General features: G+C 34.5%; 1 protein-coding gene across 9 annotated transcripts in view; it reads left to right on the top strand.

Annotated features, from left to right (window-relative positions):
- The window catches only part of LOC125653723 (uncharacterized), an 86,850-nt gene extending 73,774 nt beyond the window's left edge, over positions 1 to 13,076 (top strand). For 3 of the 9 annotated variants that reach the window (XR_008796590.1, XR_008796589.1, XM_056143188.1), the window contains 2 exons: positions 7,054 to 7,117; positions 7,207 to 8,169. The gene's annotated coding sequence lies outside the window, so the exon portion shown is untranslated. Of the gene's footprint in view, positions 1 to 3,214; positions 3,846 to 7,053; positions 7,118 to 7,206; positions 8,170 to 11,761 lie in introns of those variants that run through there. The other 6 variants (XR_008796588.1, XM_056143187.1, XM_056143189.1 and 3 more) reach the window with 5 other exon arrangements.
- The last annotated feature ends 6,860 nt before the right edge of the window (positions 13,077 to 19,936 follow it).

Here is a 19,936-nt window from a genome sequence, read left to right as displayed (position 1 = left end):
TGAGATTTATATGAAAGCTTTCTGATATAGTGCAGATTCAGGTTTGTTAAAATCATGCCCCCCCCCCCCCCCCCCCCCCCCGGGGTAGGATGGGGCCACAATAGGGGATAAAAGTTTTACATACAAATATATAGGGACAATCTTTAAAAATCTTCTTCTCAAGAACCATTGGGCCAAAGAAGTTCACATTTACATGAAAGCTTTCTGACATAGTGTAGATTCAAGTTTGCAAAAACCATGGCCTCCAGGGGAAGGTTTGGGGCCATAATAAGGACTACGGTTTTACATGCAAATAGATATGGAAAATCTTCTGATATGGACCAAGGTGACTCAGGTGAGCGATGTGGCCCATGGGCCTCTTGTTTAGAAATCGCATCAATGATCAATGACAGTGGATTAACATCTAGAGAATTCTTTGCTACTACTTCAATTCAGATAAAACAGCAATTTTAGAGAACAAAGTGTTTGTTAATGGAATTACAGTGATTTCGATTCAATTTCCACGTGTTTTCTGGGATATCGGAGGGGTAGAATAAGGACTTTCTGCGCTGTGAGACGCTTGATTTGTAAACAAGGTAGGAATATGTTCATATTCATTACGTCTATAAATGGTTCCAGGGGAGAGACATATGGCCTATTGAATATTCACTGCCACTTCTTGGGCGGCCGGCCGTTTTGCAATCTGATTAAAATCAAATCCTCGATACGCTCCTCTTTTTTTTTTCTTGTCGCTCCGTCAGGCCAATTGACATCTCCCTGCTTGTTTACTTCATTAATCGTAATTTCGGAGGATTTGTTTATGGTGTGTATATTTCGACTTGCATTATGTAAGTGGGTGCATTGCGATTTTCTCGCAATTTTGTGCACCAAATTTTCTGTGATGGCCGTTTTGCGAAGTTGTGTTATATGGATTAACTAGGCTACTTGTTTTCAGACTAAGCATTTTCGGATAATTTTGCATGATATACCATTAAACAAATTAGTAGTATATTGTTTAAATACTTTATATTCATTAGATATTGTTCAATTAAAAAAAACTACTTTATTTGTATTTTTATTCATGTATCCTGTCATTTCGATTCAGTGCGATTAAACCGGAAGTAAGACAGTCCGCGAAATTCTTAGGCACTTGGAGGTGTAAAAACATCTTTTTCTTCGAATGAACGGCATTGGAACGGAAAGAAACCGTACATATATTGAAAGTAAGGTATATGTGAACGATTCATCGCGTCAGGCTGTTTGAGAAACGCCCACAATAACCCAAACCCGAATTTGCCTCAAAAAGAGTGTCCTACCCTTCCTTTTTTATACATGCACATACTATATATTTACATTAACTTCCAGTGCCCGTGGGCATCCATGCAGTAAATAACCGGACTATTTACAGTATGTACATCTAAGTGGTACCTCGCCCTGACTGGCAGCATATAACTGCAGTTGTAATCTTACAAGTTTACAATAAAATATTTTTTTTCTTGTAAAATTTGGATTTCATTTATTTGCCAAAATTCAATATGATATATAGATACTTACGTGTTCCAACAGGCAGGACTGTCCCATATTTTCTATAAATATCTTCAACTTGAAGAACATTTAGATGTCTGTCAGCCTTCTGTTTCCCTGGTCTTCTTTTATTTTTAATTGTAAGAGATGCAATGAAATGTGGAATTCCACAACATTTACCTTTCCTGCGCAAACGATTTTTCTCTTGGATGCTAGTCAAATGATTTTGGCAAATATCAAACGAATTTGTAAGTGTTCCAAAGAAAAAACCGGATTCTGTTAACAAAACTGAAGATAAAGATGATGGGAATGAACTAAGTGAACAAAAAGTATCTACATTAGAACAAACTTCTAAAGAACAAATTGAATAAAAACTGCAGTTTCCACCGCCTGCCATAATGTAAACAAATGAAGGCCGTTCTTATCTTCAATTCAGGAGAGCGACACAAAGGGCGATAACTCTTTATAGTGTATTTTGGTTTGTGTGCCAGAGGAATGTACTGGTTATATATTCATTTTTGATTTCTCCAAAAATTTGATTTTATACTTGTTTAAAGTAAGATTGAATAAGTTTTTCTAGCATGTGCATTTACACCAAATTATTGGGCAAATATATTTTATTCCTCTCTAAAAAATAGATATATCAAAACCTTTTTTATTACAAAAAGTATTATTTGGATTGTTTTCATGGACTGAAAAATTATAAATGTAATTTTAAAAAACTAAAACTAACTCAGAAAAAAAATTTCTGTAGTTGTTTTTATCAATAATATCATTTTTAAGGAATTATTTGAAATATTACATATTTCGGCCAGCTGTTGTTATAGGATAGGTTTCCATGGCAACCGTTGCTAAGTCAAACCTTTGCATGCTATTTTTGTCTTATTCCTATCATAATATTATTATATGCTAAGATTCATCAAAATCTATGTCATGTCGTGGCCACCGATTTTTGATAGTTACATAGAATCAGTCTTAAAGTCTGCCTCAATTTGATATGGTCATGGGGACTGGTCAATGCATGGGTTCTTGAATGTATATTTTTAATAATAATATATAAATATAACAAAGATCAAGTCATTTAGTTAATGTATATTTCTTTAAAGTTTTCATACCAGCATCATGGAGTGTCATTACCATATCACTACATGTATTGGAAACCTCTGTGGTAAATACATGTAGCACATATGTACCAATGAATCTGCAGTGTAAATGTTTTATAAACCTTTAACTTGGTAGAGCAGTATTATATAAATAATCCTGATATACAAGCACTATATGACCCCTTCTGATAATGAGGTCAAAGTCAACCCCCCTCCCCTCATTATAGGAAAATATTGGTTACTCAGAAACCAGACTCAAAACCTGATACAGCTGTTGCCCTGACTAGTATCTGAACCTACTTGTCACTGATTTAGAGTATTTGGAACATCTTCTCAATGCCATATACAAGTTTCTTTAAGCATTTCTTGTTTTCAAAAGTTTTATATGCTGTTTTATTATTTTTATTCTTTCTAACTACATGTATAATTTAATATCAATGTGTACTATGATTACTAGGCTCTGAGGTGTGTACTTTAATTGAAAGTTTTATGATATAGAATGTTCAACCATTCTTAAAAACTAAAGAAATATATATTATATATTGAGGAGAGAAAAATAAGTAAATTCTTGTGTCCTGAAAATCAGTGTCTATCTTATTGTATTGTAGGTCTCTGCAAAATCCAAGGACATACTTAAAAGTGGTGACAGGAGGAAAATCAATCAAACCAAGTGAAAGTACAAGACAATATTACAAAAGGAAAGCAAAGGAGTCCATAAATTCAATGTTGAACATCAAGACAGTCTAAAAATTTGAATCCAAACAAAATATCAAAACTTTATGAAGAAATAAACGACAAAGTGTCAAATAAACATGAAAGCATTCTTATATATGGTGTTTATTCAACGTATTTCAACTGAAATTCCTAATGTACCTAAATTCGAAAGGGAAACAACTTATGAAAAAATTAAACACCAATGGGTTGAACTGTGTAATGAAGTTGTGTTGACATGCAAAAATACATGTATAATGTGATGCATCATAGAATAGCTCAAATGGTCTATTTTAATATGCAATTTTGTGGGTCTTCATCCACCCCTTTCTGGATGGAGAAGGTACAGACATGAGTCACAACCCCTCCATTCCCACCCTTATATTTTTTTCTGGATCTGCCCCTGCTTTGTAAATATGTTCGTAACAAATATATTTCTGTGCTCATTTGTTCCTTTATCATGTTTATGCCTTGTTTGGGGTTACACTTTTAAAAAAGTATGATTTTGAAATAAACTTTTTAATCTTCAAAGAACTCTTCCGTGTACATTTATCAGTATACAGTTTATAAAGGATCTAAACTTACAAGTTGCAACTGTTAAAAAATCTTATAGATAATGGAATGTATTGATGAAATAATTAAGAATTCATTTTCATTTCACTTTACAGGCACTAATATCTACATGGATTATGTAAAACACAGTTGTTTTGTCATCTGAAAGCAACCTGTAATCATACTTGGTAAAAGATAGTGCCATAGACATGATAAATGAGTCAACTTACATTTTTTAAACTACATTATTGAATTTTAAAACAATCCCACCTCTACATTACATGTATTTTCATAAAATTATATAAAGTCAATATAAACTGTCCAAATTTTACAATATTAATGACACAAATGTCTGCAGTTTCTGTTCTCATTTTCATTTTTTCCTGAACAACCATATATATTATACGACTGTAAAAACGTACATTTCACTAAAAGTTTTTGTTCCACTCTTACGAAGGATTCATAAGGAAATCAAGGGCTAAAAAGTTTATTTTAAAATTTGAGCCATATCATGTTTCTAGAATTGTTAGCCAAAGGTTTTTAATGTCCAGATGCTTTGTAATAAATGTTTTAAATTTCATATTACATAGAGCAAAAATGAATTCAAAATGATTTTTCAAATAAAAGATATTTTCAGTGAATCATTTAGGGTAAAACACAAAAGTTGATAAATTATATCTTTGTTTTGTCATAAAGGATTCTCTTGAACATGTTGAATGTATTTTCAGTTTTGTTTTTCTGAAGATATACGTTTTAAGAGAGCATGGACATTCATTCTCTTTATACTCGGGACTATAATGCCAATTTCTTGTCATTCGAGATTCGAGCAACCTACAACGTTCGTCGTTGACCAGCCTCAAAAGAGTTGTTGATAGGCGCATTTCAAAATGAAAAACAATTGCCAACCAATCATTTTTTCTTTAATCTGTTAATTACCCACCCACTCCAAACTATCCAGTCAAAAATACTTGCAAGTTAAACTCGCCATTCAGTGCAAAATATCCTATAAAGACCGGTCTAATAAGTTGTTTACAATAACCTGAGGAAATCTGAAAGAAATGGGTTAATAATAAACGGACTTTCGATCCCGACCCAAAATGCTATGCATCGTTTCTCGCATTTACATCTATAGACATATCATTATGGTATGTAGACACATAAAGAAGATCATTTTAGATATTAATAAATATGATAATTACTAGAACATGACAGAAAAGTGTACTTGTTAAATAGTTTGTAAGTAGAAGAAAACTTCAAAACATGAAAATATATTATTTTCCCGCCATTTTTCACAATCTTCATATATTTTTTTCCGAGTACAGTAAAAACTTTCAAAAAAAATATTGATTAAAAATTATTCAATAGCATGTACTTTATCCGTCTAATTATAAAACTTTTTTGAAAGTGTTTGCTGTTTCGAGAAAAATGGTCTTAAAGTTGGAATGTTTTTCCGTTAGAAAATCCTTTCGTTAATTACAGCAACGGTTACCATGGTAACACATAACAAATACTCACTGTGACAAGAGAAATTCGTAAACAGTAGCCTTCTTCTTCATTTTATATAAGCCATTTGAAAATGTATGATCTTTTCATGTAACAAAACCTTTAAGAATATATAGCATTTTTATGAGTCAATTTTGGTCAAAACATGGGTATTCTATTTTTAGTAACACAGCTCTGTGAAGGTGCGTCATATGAAAAAAATATTATCACCGAATGATTTCCTATAAACAATGTTACTATATATATAAGTATCGGCTCAATCCCTGACGGTCGACTTATCACCCTCTGCCTGATTTTTACATGGAACCATACTTAACATGTACATTTTCCATAGAATGTCTCCTTTAATGTACAGGAATCCAGAGGCGCTTAAAACTTATAGACTGAACTGTTTTAAATATGTCTGTATTTTTAAAAGTGCCTAACATTAACATTGTATAATGTTCTGACGTCACAATCATGACTGTATTATGTTTAACGTTGCCCACATAACGTCACGAGGATGACGTCATAATGGAACTTGTTTACATAAAAAAAATATACTGACCAGCCCGTAGGGCGAAAGCGCTATCGATAAAAGTTTGAGTATTGGATTTTATTTTTTGACTTTATTCTACCCCGAAACCAAGAAAAAAGAATTTATATATATATATATATATATATATATATATATATATATATATATATATATATATTGTTGTTTAATCGTGTTCTTCAGGCAATCATACTATTTTTCGTTGTCAGCACTATTATTTTATTTCATAATCACATTGGTTTGGAAGTTTTGCCTTTAAATTTATCAAATTTCTGTAATTTTCAAGAATAATTCTATTTTCATCCCGACCCGACCATGGTAAAAACTCTCTACACCATCTGACGTCAGTAAACACGCTTTACAACAAAACCACCGTTTTTATCACTAAGTACAACAGTGTATCATTCTTGTTACCAATGTAGTTTATTGATATTTGTCGTTTTTCGTGGTGTGTGTTATTTATTTTTATTATACTTTCATGTAAAATACTCGAACCTGATTGGTCGAGAAGCATTTGAAAAAACATATTGTTACCCTCTGAAAACAGAAAACACGCGACTCAGGGTGATAGTATCTAGCAACGGGTAACAGTACTTGACAACGGGTGATATTATAAAAAATTATCACATGCGTCAAATTTATGCGCGTACAGTTCGCCGTAGATTGCTAGACGACGTCGTTTGAGCGTTTGTAATAAACGCGAGTACCCGCATCGAAATACGAAATATCGCACGACAGTGATTGATCAAATGTCAACAGACGAAAGTTTTTCTGCTTCCCAGTTTACATAACATTCAGTATAATAAAACAAATATTGCATGTATTTGAGGGTAACATTGAAATTTTCACCCCTCGAGAAACCATTGTCAACCTCGGCTACGCCTCGGTTGACAATGGTTTTCTCGGGGTGAAAATTTTCAATGTTACCCTCAAATACATGCAATATTTATATAATGTAATATATGTCTCTTGATAAAGACATAAATACAATAAAGACAAATTGCGTCGAAAATTTGAGTTTTAAATAACCAACAGTGTCTTGACCTTTTCAGTGTTTTTCAGAGATGTTAAACAAGATACAATCAATCTAATTTGATAGTGTGTTATAGGCTTCATTAAATGATAATTCGAATGTCTTTTGTTCAGCTATTATGCGATGATGGATGCTGCTCGAACTATTTTAAAGACAAAGTGACTGGAATTTGTAAACGTGAGTGATGTCTTTTGAAAAAAAGTTTCTCAGTTTATATCAAATGAATACTTCAACACAAAGATTGATATGATTACCTTTATTTACAGCTTGCTGTACTGGATAGCATGGCAAAAACTGTTCACAAAAGAGTAAATACCCTTTATATGGTGCAAACTGTAAAAGCCTATGTGATTGCGGAAAAGACATGTGCAACTTTCCAAAAGGTTTTTTGGGTAATGTATCAGTCTACTATGGTGCAATAGGCTGTAGGGTGCATTGCAACTTGATTGATTGATTGTGTATTATCATTATAGAAAACATGACAGAATCAATCATCTCTGGAACAGGAACTAAATCCCTCGATGTTACAAAGGAAGCTCACATTGTGACGGGAAATTGATTTGAAACTATTCTGGAGAATCCAATTATATATGGTATTATCAGAATTTTCGCGGCCATATTGTTGTCAGTTTACTGCGCCATTAGACTACGAACTTGTATTCTTCGTGTTTTCTATCCGATCTAAACACATAGAAATCTTGAAAACGTGGCCTGTATGAAACTCTATTGAAAATTCACAGCTTAGTTATGTTATTTCTTGAAAGCTATGTGGCGTATTTTATTTAACGTTCACTGGAATATACGAATCGACATCCGAAAGAAAGAGAATAAAATTAATAGATAAGGCGTTGTTGATGTTTCTAAATGTTGTGTTGAAGATATTGCGTTTCCTATAGAAGATTCGTAATCAATTCTGCAACATTAGATGCATCAAACATGTTTGCAATGAAACAAAATTCGTATCAATGGGACGTTGGAACGCCCGAACTCCAAAGATTACATGGATATTGTTAATGAAGATATCTAGCACCTTTTTGATTGAGTTGATGATAAATTCATCAACTCAACTCAGAATATTGATGAATGTCCATGAAAATCCTGTTTGAACAGTTGATCGTCAAAATACACTAATTCAAGAACATTGCCACATTTGTTTCATTTTTGTGTCCTTTTGAATTTTCAAAATCATAAACGGATTGATTGATTGATTAAATATAGTATAACTTCCCTCTCGAGACTTTTTCACTCATATGGAGGCATCATCATTAACGATGAAGGCATTTAAAAGGGGCGACGTTTTAAGAAATATATATCAAATGTATGAGGACAGTAGACCGTCATTCATGCAGGCAATTATAATCAAACTTGTAGTTCAGGTTACTGTTTCATTGTACAAAATGTTTCTCATTATATTAATGACATGTAATGCTGTTTAATCCGAGACTATAACAACTGCTTTCGTAAATGTTATTCTCAACATTTTCTCTTCCCTATGCTCTTAACAGTATGAACTCCGACATCCTGGCTAATGCAACAAACACTGTTTCCCATACTATATCGGAAATGACGTATACTCTACACTTAGAACAAATAAATTAAAGTATGATAAATCATTCTCGATTTCACATTCCATCGTCAACGTAGAACTTTCTAAACAGACACTAACACAAAAAGCACGGCTGTATGATGGTACCATCACATATTATGGTGCATTTGTCAACACAGAGAAACTACTTTCAACAATAAAAGAAATGCAAATTATTCTATATCTTAATTTTCTTTCATAAAAATGTTGACAAAATGTTGCATGAAAAATAGAAAACCTATTATTTCAGATTTGAATGAAATCCAGTTAGGTACTTATGGAATGAAATCGGAAATACTCTTTTTTCTAGCGCTGTGTTTTTATAAGTACATGTATGTGTATATTTTGAGTTTTTAATTATACAAGAAAATTCATGGCATATGTCATGATATTAACTTCTATTTATCAAACATGCTAATGATGTATCATAAGACACTACAGGCTATGATTCGGTCAAATGCTGTTTGCTGTGTTTCATACTGATTGTTAGGCCGTTCTTGACACACCGATTTTGATTACGGACAACTCCGTTCACCTGATCAGGATATAGGGCTCACGGCGGGTATGACTGGTCGACAGAGAATGCTAACCCCTCCTAGACACCTGACTCCATGTCTGATATGTCCAAGGGTGGGTGTTTGCCCAACTATTTATTTTGTATTGCTTATAGGAGTTATGAGATTTTGATGTTTGTATATTCATATGAAGCAGAATGTATTCAAAAACTTCTACGTGATGAGAAAAAATCTCTTCCTGTGGCCTTCAATTCGACATTTAGATATATCGACGACGTTTTGTCTATTAACAATAATCACTTGCATTCATATGTGGATTCGATATATCCCTGTAAGCTCGAAATAAAAGACACCCCAGAGTCGTCCATTTCTGCTTTATACATGGATATTTTATTGAAAGTCGACATTAACGGCAAACTGACAACTCAACTTTATGACACACGGAATGATTTCAGCTTCTCCATCGTCAACTTCCCATATTTATGTAGCAATATTCCATCATCACCTGTATGTGGTGTTTATATCTCTCAACTGATTCGATATGCAATAACTTGTTCTGCGTATAGTCAGTTTTTAAACCGAGGCAAGCTACTGACAAACAAGTTGATGGTACAGGGGTTTCAACAGTCTCGATTGAAGTCAGCATTTTGCAAATTCTATGGTCGTTACAACGATATAGTTTGCGAATACACCCTATCATTGGGTCAAATGCTGTCTGACGTGTATCATAACGATTGTTAGGCTGTTCTTGGCACACTGATTTTGACTACGGATAACTCCTTTTACCTGATCGGGATATAGCGCTCACAGCGGGTGTGACCGGTCAACAGTAGATGCTTACTCCTCATAGGCACCTGATCCCACCTCTGGTGTGTCCAGTGGTCCGTGTTTGCCCAACTATACATTTTCCTCAACGCAATTTTGAGCGATTCAATGCAATGCGGAACATTTGATTACTAGATAATTTCATCTTTACATTATCAAAAGATTTTTCATCGAAAGGTTCGGCGTGATTCCCGTTTGCATTTTATTAATTTCTGATATTTGAAATATATATGTTCTGGAAATCAATTACTCATTTTCAAAGATATTAAAATATCATCAGGATATAAACCCTGCTTTAATTATAAAGCATCGGTAACGAACGTCTAACTACGAAAGGATTTCTAATATGTTGAAGAACCCGTAAATTAAAAGAATCCTGCGTTGATTTTGTGTTTCACTGAATAAATGCAGCAAAAACACAATGGAGATTTGATTAACATTTTTCATTTGTATGCAAGGAGAAGATAACGAACAGTGATCAATCTCATAACTCCTACAAGCAATACAAAATAGATAGTTGGGCAAACACGGACCCCTGGACACACCAGAGGTGGGACCAGATGCCTAGGAGGAGGAAGCATCCCCTGTTGACCGGTCACACCCGCCGTGAGCCCCATATCCTGATCAGGTAAACGGAGTTATCCGCAGTCAAAATCAGTGTGCCAAGAACGGCTTAATAATCGGTATGAAACACGTCAGACAGCATTTGACCCAATGTGAGGTTGTATTGACGAACTAGATCGTTATAACGACCATAGATTTTGCGAAATGCTGACTTCAATCGAGACTGTTGAAATCCCTGTACCATCAACTTGTTTGTCACTATACCCAGAACAAGCTCTTGCATATCGAATCAGTTGAGATATATAAATGCCATATGCAGGTGATAATGGAATATTGCTACATAAATGTGGGAAGTTGACGATGGAGAAGCTGAAATCATCCCGTTTGTCATACAGTTGAGTTGTTAGTTTGAAACAAAAATTTGTCATCACTTTCGCCCATACAATTTTTGTTTTTAAAAAATTCCTTTTGATTCTAGAATATTGAAAGAAGTACCGTTTTGGTGACCTTTTGATCTCCAAAATCATCTGCGAATGTTAGTCTTTTAGTATCCTTTAATTGTAAAATGATTTATCAATATTGAATGGTAAGAATAAACCAATGATATAGTTTTAAATATAAGGGATGTTATGTTTTGTGTTTGCATGAGTATTATATCTTTTTAAAACCTTAAATTTCGGTTATTTGTTCTTTGCTGTAATGATTTTTTTACACTGTATTTCCAAAATAGAAATATTATACAAATTGCTAATATAAATCATTACAAAATGTGTTCAAGATGCCATACAAACTAAACAGCGATTGACAATTAACAATTGACACTTCATCATAGCGAAAACGAAAAATCATCGGAGTTCATAAACATGGCCTATTTTGGGAACACTGACAAATTATCGTAATCAATGAGTTCTATATACTTTTATAGGTCAATATTGATAATTATGTTAATAAAACTTTATAGGTCAATATTAATAATATTGATAATAATACTTTATAGATCAATATTGATAATAATGATAATAATACTTTTTAGGCCAATATTGATAATAATGATAATAATACTTTATAGGTCAATATTGGTAATAATGATAATTCTTTATAGGTCAATATTGATAATAATGATAATTCTTTTTAGGCCAATATTATAATAATGATAATAATACTTCATTTCAAGAAAGTGACATGATTAGTGCACACACTGTTATCCCTCAAGGACTTCAAGTTGATGCATACACATATTTACACAAATGATCATTTAAAACAGAGTCTGAAAGCATGAACACAAGAGCCTGTAACAAAACTCAGTCTATACCTCTATTTATTATGATACAGTAGTCAGGTCAGATCTGGATCTGCTACTGGAAATATGTAACCCAGTGCTAACTGACTCAGGATCGGGTTGTCGGGGACTAAACCAACACCCCCACCAGTCCCCTCTGGGTCCTCGTATGGAGGGTGGCTAGTCACCCAGACAGAAATAAAAACTAAATATGTGAAACGACGATCTTCTAACAACCCCCGTTGTCTTGCAGTTACCTACATACATATAGTTAGGCTTCAGGAATAAACCACGAGGGAAAATGTACAACGCATGGACCTCGCTGTCACCAATACCAGCTGCCACTGGATTTGTACACAGAGTTGTAACGGATCATCCTCAACACCATCTTTCAGCAAAAATGGCAGTCTGAAGACAACCTGCATGCATCCTCGGTTTAAACACTGGCATCTCATTGCTTATTTCTAGTGCGCCAACGAGGCATCAAAAATGTTCTACACCCCAGAGTGACGCCCAGCGCAGAATGCCATACCGACCATCGCCTAGTGAGCTGTAAACTTAGGTTGCATTTCGAACCCAAACCAAGGAAGGAAGACTCCCAAGAAAACATTCAAACTCAGCAAACTCCAGGCAGCCTACTGACCAAACTTGAACATGATAGCTGCTCTGATGATCACTCTCCTGAAACACTCCAGGATAAACCCAAAACTGCTATCCTGCAAACATCCAAAGAAGTTCTGGGGTATACCTCGAAGAAGAACAGAGACTGGTTCAACAGGAACAATCATGATATTCTAGCAAAGAAAAGATCAGCTTACCAAGCTCACTTGGCTCAATTGTCTTGCCCTGTGAAAAAAGTTTTATAACAATCTCCAGCAAAAACTTTGAGACATCCAGAACAAATGATGGACCAACCTCGCGGAAAGAACACAACAAAGCGCAGACACTGGCGACTGCAAAGGCCCTGAAGGCAGTGTACGGTCCTACACATCACATCCAGAGTCTCTTGTGCAATCCTGATGGTTAGGCTCTCATCACAGACAAATCATGTCTTGTGCCGTTGGTCGAAGTACTTCCAGGCCCTCTTCAGTGCTGACAGAGTTCTTCAGGACTCAGCAATTCTACACATCCCTAAGCTACCAGTCAAAGTAGCACCGGATGAACCACCCTCTATGAAAAATTGCAGTAAAGTCATACAGCAGTTAAATAGTTGTAAGGCATCAGGAGTTGATGGAATTCCAGCTGAGATCTGGAAAGGCGGAGGCTCAGTATTACACAACACATTCCTCGAACTCCTTGTCTGTTATTGGGAGAAGAGCACACTTCCAAGAGACCTCTGTGACGCAATACCGTAACCTTGTACAAAAATAAGGGAGAAAAGTCAGATTGCTCCAACTACCGATGAATCACTCTACTATCCATCGTAGGAAAAATCCTTGCTAGAGAGCTGGGTTTATTTATTGAAGTCAATATACTACACGTGTATTTGTAAATATGTAACTTGACGCAAAATGTACACCGGAGTAAACCTTTTATACTATTTAGAAGTGTCCAGGTGTTAACACGAGGTACCTATATTACCTGTGCTGCTTGTTTAATGCATTTATCTTGACTCATTTCGGGGATGTTTCTTAATTGCATGTAATCTAATCGACTGTGCGCATACATTTTGAAGCCATGCATGTACACCTGTAAATTCTTGGCGCTGATTACTAGACTATCTTTATTCCACATACATTGTTTATACGCTTGTATTAAGAAATTAAATACTATGCATCTTAAGTCAAAATGTAATACATGTAGTATACCAATATTCATGATTTATGAAAACATGAAGAATTCTAAATATGATAGAATATATGTTTCTAATGTTCATGTGTATCTAATACTGTACACAATGTACATAAGAAATATTCATTTGTTTGTGCATGATTTCTGCGTGCATTGATGTGAAATTTCATTTCATGATAAATATACATCCAGTGCTTGCACTGAAATGAACAAACAGGGGTATTTATTCATATATATATATATATATATATATATATATATATATATATATATATATAACTTCATTGTTATTTCGGATTTCAAACATTTCGGTTGAGCATCACTGAAAAGACATTATTTGTCGAAATGCGCATCTGGTGCATCACAATTGGTACCGTATAAGTTTTACATTATGACTGCTGGGTCGAGGCCTCTACTGATGGACTGTTAGTCCCCGATGGTCTCTACAGCCCAGTAGCTAAGTACGTCGTTACTAGTGTAACGTTTTTGAGTTCTTTTTTAGTCGGCTGCTCTACTTGAGCAATTAAGAATTAATCAATTTTCCCAATCACTAATTTAAATCAATAATATTTACATTTATTTTTTCTTTTCTCTAGAGCGCAAGCGCTTCCTATCAAACTTGTCTGTGTATTAACACTGCGGAAGCGCAGTGTCCACTAATAAAATTGTATTAGTCTCAACCAAACACAATACAAGCTTTCTTAACAGGTCTCGAAAGCCTTATTCAGGCACGTAAGACCTAGCTTAACCAATTACCTTGTGTTTCTACCTTCCTCTCTGGTCGACTTCAACACCAAGAATCTCCTCTCAGCGTGTTTGTCTCCGCTTATATACCCTTTTGTCACGTGACAAAAGACTTGGAGAACAATACGGGATAAAACACAGGAAGTCTTATCTCAAACACTCCAGAGAACCGAAAGGACTTACCGATTCCGATTATTCAAAAAGTACTTCCGCTTCACTAGCTTGAAAATACGGATGTATATTTAATTGCTGTTATAAAATTCAAAAATTCATTTCAAAATTAAGGATTATCTCCCTCACGCATAGCTCTTATCCTTACACGAATTTAACTCCACTTTTTTGGCACGCTGTTTTTGGCTATAATAGCTCTAAAACTTCATTGTTATATTGGATTTCAAACATTTCGGTTGAGCATCACTGAAGAGACATTATTTGTCGAAATGCGCATCTGGTGCATCAAAATTGGTACCGTATAAGTTTTACACATATATATATATATATATATATATATATATATATATATATATATATATAAAAGCACTGAAAAGGCCACGACACTGTTGGTTATTTAAAACTCAAATTTTCGACGCAACCCGCGTCTTTATCAAGAGACATAAATTACATAAACAAATAACACACAAAAACGACAAGTATCGATAAACTACATTGGTGAGAAGAGTGATACACTATTGTACTGAGTGATAAAAATGGTGGTGGTTACGTTGTAAAGCGTGTTTACTGACTATGGTTTAGAGAGTTTGTACCATGGTCGGGTCGGGATGAAAATAAAATTATTCTTGAAAAATTACAGAAATCAGAAAAATTTAGAGGGAAATCTTACAAAACAATGTGATTATGGAATAAAATGGTGGGAAGATAATGATATGGAGTGATTAAGTTCAAAACAATATTAGGTAGTCCGTACCATTGATGATTCGGATATGGTGAACAGCGAAAAATAATGATTGCCAGAAGAACACGATTAAACAACAAACAAAGTCAATCAAAGGACACTGATCTAGCATTAAAATCAACAATCGAATAGGTGAATGGGAGAGAAGTCTAAGGAAAAAGATTCAATAATATTTTTATTTTTCAAGGTAATATATTTTTCAAGGTCAGACAAATTGAAGCCGCATTCTAGAAATTCTGATATCCCAACATAAAGAGCTATGCGAATCCGAATTTATGTTGATTTAGCCACCAATGGTGTCTTTCAGACGACCCAGGAATATCAAGGATTTGGTGGTAAGGGCCAGATTAGACAACCCCCTACCCAATGGAGGCTTTTCAACTTTCTCTGACAAGCGGTGTTTGCTTTGCAAATTTAGCCATAATTCAGAAACGTTCCAAAGCTTCACTACAGGCAAAACGTATAAAATATTGGGTCAACTCTCCTGTAAAACCAACAACTGCATATACCTCATCAATTGTAAACAATGTGGACAACAATATGTTGGGGAAACTACAAACATCAGACTTAGGACCAACAACCACCGATCAACCATCAAAACCAAACGCGTGACCGAACCCGTAGGGGAACATTTCAACAAAGAAGGTCACATTTGGCAAGACATGCAAGTGGTTGTTATTGATCATAACCCATTATGGACCGATGCAGAGAGAAAGAGCACGGAAAAATCCTGGATGCACCGTTTGAAATCATTCCGTCCAGGTGGAATGAATAATTTGAATGATTTCACGCGCATGAATCCAGGATAAATCCTTAGTTAAAATCAGTTTCCATAGCCTAATCGCCAAAATTCACCCGATAAGATATCTTATTTTGTTTGATTAATATAAATACAATTCGTTTCCCCGGTTTCAAGTCTCTGACCTTGAGTTCCTTTATTTAACCTTGAGTTCCCTGTTTAGCCATAGCGAGGATTCCCAGGATTGCGATTGTTGTTTGACCTTCAATACTTCCTAATTATGTTAGAACATCGTAAGAAATCATTACAATTATGAAATTTTATAGCTCTCTCTCTCTCTCTCTCTCTCTCTCTCTCTCTCTCTCTCTCTCTCTCTCTCTCATTTTTAAAATTTTAAAATAAAAAAGGGGGGATGATAATAAAGGAAAAAATGTATTGACCTTGAAGACTAGCATTTTATTAATATATCATCTTAAGACCTCTAAACTATGGTAAAACATTATTCTAAATCAACATAAATTCGGATTCGCATAGCTCTTTATGTTGGGATATCAGAATTTCTAGAATGCGGCTTCAATTTGTCTGACCTTGAAAAATATATTACCTTGAAAAATAAAAATATTATTGAATCTTTTTCCTTAGACTTCTCTCCCATTCACCTATTCGATTGTTGATTTTAATGCTAGATCAGTGTCCTTTGATTGACTTTGTTTGTTGTTTAATCGTGTTCTTCTGGCAATCATTATTTTTCACTGTTCACCATATCCGAATCATCAATGGTACGGACTACCTAATATTGTTTTGAACTTAATCACTCCATATCATTATCTTCCCACCATTTTATTCCATAATCACATTGTTTTGTAAGATTTCCCTCTAAATTTTTCTGATTTCTGTAATTTTTCAAGAATAATTTTATTTTCATCCCGACCCGACCATGGTACAAACTCTCTAAACCATAGTCAGTAAACACGCTTTACAACGTAACCACCACCATTTTTATCACTCAGTACAATAGTGTATCACTCTTCTCACCAATGTAGTTTATCGATACTTGTCGTTTTTGTGTGTTATTTGTTTATGTAATTTATGTCTCTTGATAAAGACGCGGGTTGCGTCGAAAATTTGAGTTTTAAATAACCAACAGTGTCGTGGCCTTTTCAGTGCTTTTATAAATGTCTTTACTGGCCTTGTATCTTCTCAGATCCGACACTTTAAGAAAGTAGGGTGTTGTTGGGTTTTTGTGCTTTTATATATATATATATATATATATATATATATATATATATATATATATAGTCCCTACCTGACTATAAAATAAGTACAATCCAAGGGGAAAATCCGAAATATACCGAATAAATAGGCCATTTTCCGCTCACCGTGCGCCCACCTTTCACCTAATTGCATTCACCGTGCACTCTAGATACATTCACTCTTTGCTCACCGTGCGTTCGCCGGTAAAGTGGGAAAGTAGAACGTTTGAGGGACTGTACATCAGCTATTACTGCAGCCCCTGTGGTCGAACCTGTTTGTTCTGCATCGGTCTTGTCAGCCATCAGCGCGCCTGAAATTGGGGTGAACAGCACCCTTTGTAAAATCTTCGTCCGTGAAGTCAAGCTAAGATAATACACAAATCAAACCTACGCCGCAAGAGTGTCCCTCTGTGGGGTTAGCCGAAGTGCAAGCGGAGAAAAGACAAGTTTTCCTTCAAAATTAAAATCTTTAACCCCTCAATGGTATACATGATATAATATTCATATCCTTTTTCAAACGCCAAAGCATGCTTATATTTCTTTATAGTAAAGGATAGACCGCTATGTTCTTTTTAAAAACTTTTGACCTCGCTAGTGATAACAAAGCTCTCTAGTTAGGTCGCATGCGGATATTGCAACTTGTAAGTTTGGGGACGAATCTTGAACCCGATGTGCGTAAAAAGTGTCTCTCTATTTCAAGTAAAGACGTGGGTCTTTTGGAAATGATGTTTTAAAAAAGCGAAAAAGAATCGTCATTGCTATTGCTGAATGTACAATTCATTGTTCAATGCAATATGAGAAAAAATATTGAATTATACGTAAAACAACATTCTACGAACAAGTCAATGTTGATAGTGAAAATGCAATAGAGGTTGTTAATAGAATGGCAAATAAAACTTCAAATTACTTGCCCTTGATTACAGGTGGCGCACGATCCGTTAACGTCCAAGGCGTTTCTAACCTCAAGTTTAAGAGAGCGTCGGAAGGACACGTTTAGATTAGAAAGTTGTTGAATATTTAGTAACGATGGCGGATTACGGTTCGTAGGACCCCACTGCACTTAGAGACGAACTTAGAAAACGTAATGCAAGACTCTCTGGGCGGAGAGGAGAGCACGTTGAGAGTTTCAGCTGCAACCGAATTTTCTCTGTCACATCGATTAAATAAAGACATTCAATACACATTGAACGTTTTTCACTAAAAACTACTTCATGATTAAGTTTACATACTTAAACAGTAGTTTAGGTTGAATGTATAATATACAACACATCATAATTCTTTATAAGTTGTTGAATTGCATATGTTTAAAACAATAAGATGCGGACCCCCCACCCACCTCTCGCTCGAGGATTAAGAATATCAATTTTTAAATATATCCATATATCTCTTAATTTTTATCATTAAGCTGTTAAAATGTGTAGTAATAGTGAATGTATATGTATAACTTCTCTTTATAAAATAAAATTCACGATAGAGAAGGTATACATGTATGTAGAGTACATATATCATAATCACAGGCACTTGTTTCTGTATATAAGTTATGACGTCCGTATACTAATAATAACAAATATTAGTATACAGACGTCATAACATATACAGAAACAAGTGCCTGTGATCCATATACTATGATTGATATACTATAAGTTGGTTGTACTCTGCGTTAAAAGCACGACTGTATCCTGCGTAGGAATGATTGTATCCAAATGACGTTTATCCATGGTGTTGCAGGAAACTGATGTAGGCCTACATAATTTGACCCGTGTTTACTTTCACGTATAAGGATTTATCATGTTTGTACCATGACAGTTCATGATATGAGTGATTTTATACTAAAATACATCACTTAACAAATGTAGTACACTTTTCAATTTGAAGGTCAATTTGAATGTTCATACTTCAGATTGAAATCAAGTTACAAGTGAATATTGAAAAATGTAATCCAATGATTTTTTTTTAAATAAAAACCACAATGAACAATAGGCCTATGTGTGGCTTTTATTACAAACACAACACTGTGTATATGACAGTGAAATTTGTATTTACTTCACATGGACAAATTTATAGCTTTATGAATTTGCATTTCATTTGATAAAAGTAGTAATGATTCAAACTTTAAAATTTCAGAAATATCTTAATCTCTTGAGATGCATTTTTCTTCTTGTTTGCGTCAACAGTTAAAATAGGCTAGGATTGGTATTCATTTCTTTGACGTAATGGACTCTACTTCCGTGGGTCAGTTGATTAACATGACATAACAAAATAACCATGATAATGCAAACTTTGATAAGTTATGAAAGTTTGACAATTTCATCGCATATTTTGATTAATGTCATATGTATTGAAGAATCCAGACTCGTTTTCCCTGAAATTTAAACAATATTTTACAACACTTTTTGAATTATAACAAAATTAATATTGAAAGTAAAGTGTTGAAATTAATTTACAATCCAGTCATCAAAAACGAAAATAAGACCTAGGAATATTCACTGCCTTACAGTTACAGTCTGATTATAGCCACCCCTTCATTACAGTCGTGTCGTCGTACCGAGTGACGGCGGAGGGGGTTGCTGTTAGCAATCGCGTTCATTCATATTTTGACGACCTTGCTTAACTCTAAAATTAATTTTTAAATGACATCTTAAATATATTTTTGCACCATACTTCGTTTATGTATTGATGACTTAAATTTCCACTGTTCGATTATAGATCTATATAGTCTATAAAGGGGGGGGGGGGTGAGTCATAGAATTATAAGATCATTGATTACTGTATCACTAAGGATAGATAA

This window comes from Ostrea edulis, chromosome 7 (assembly GCF_947568905.1).
Source record: "Ostrea edulis chromosome 7, xbOstEdul1.1, whole genome shotgun sequence".
NCBI lineage: Eukaryota > Metazoa > Mollusca > Bivalvia > Ostreida > Ostreidae > Ostrea > Ostrea edulis.
Note: the sequence above shows the minus strand (reverse complement) of the source record. Positions and strands in the feature narration are given on the sequence as shown.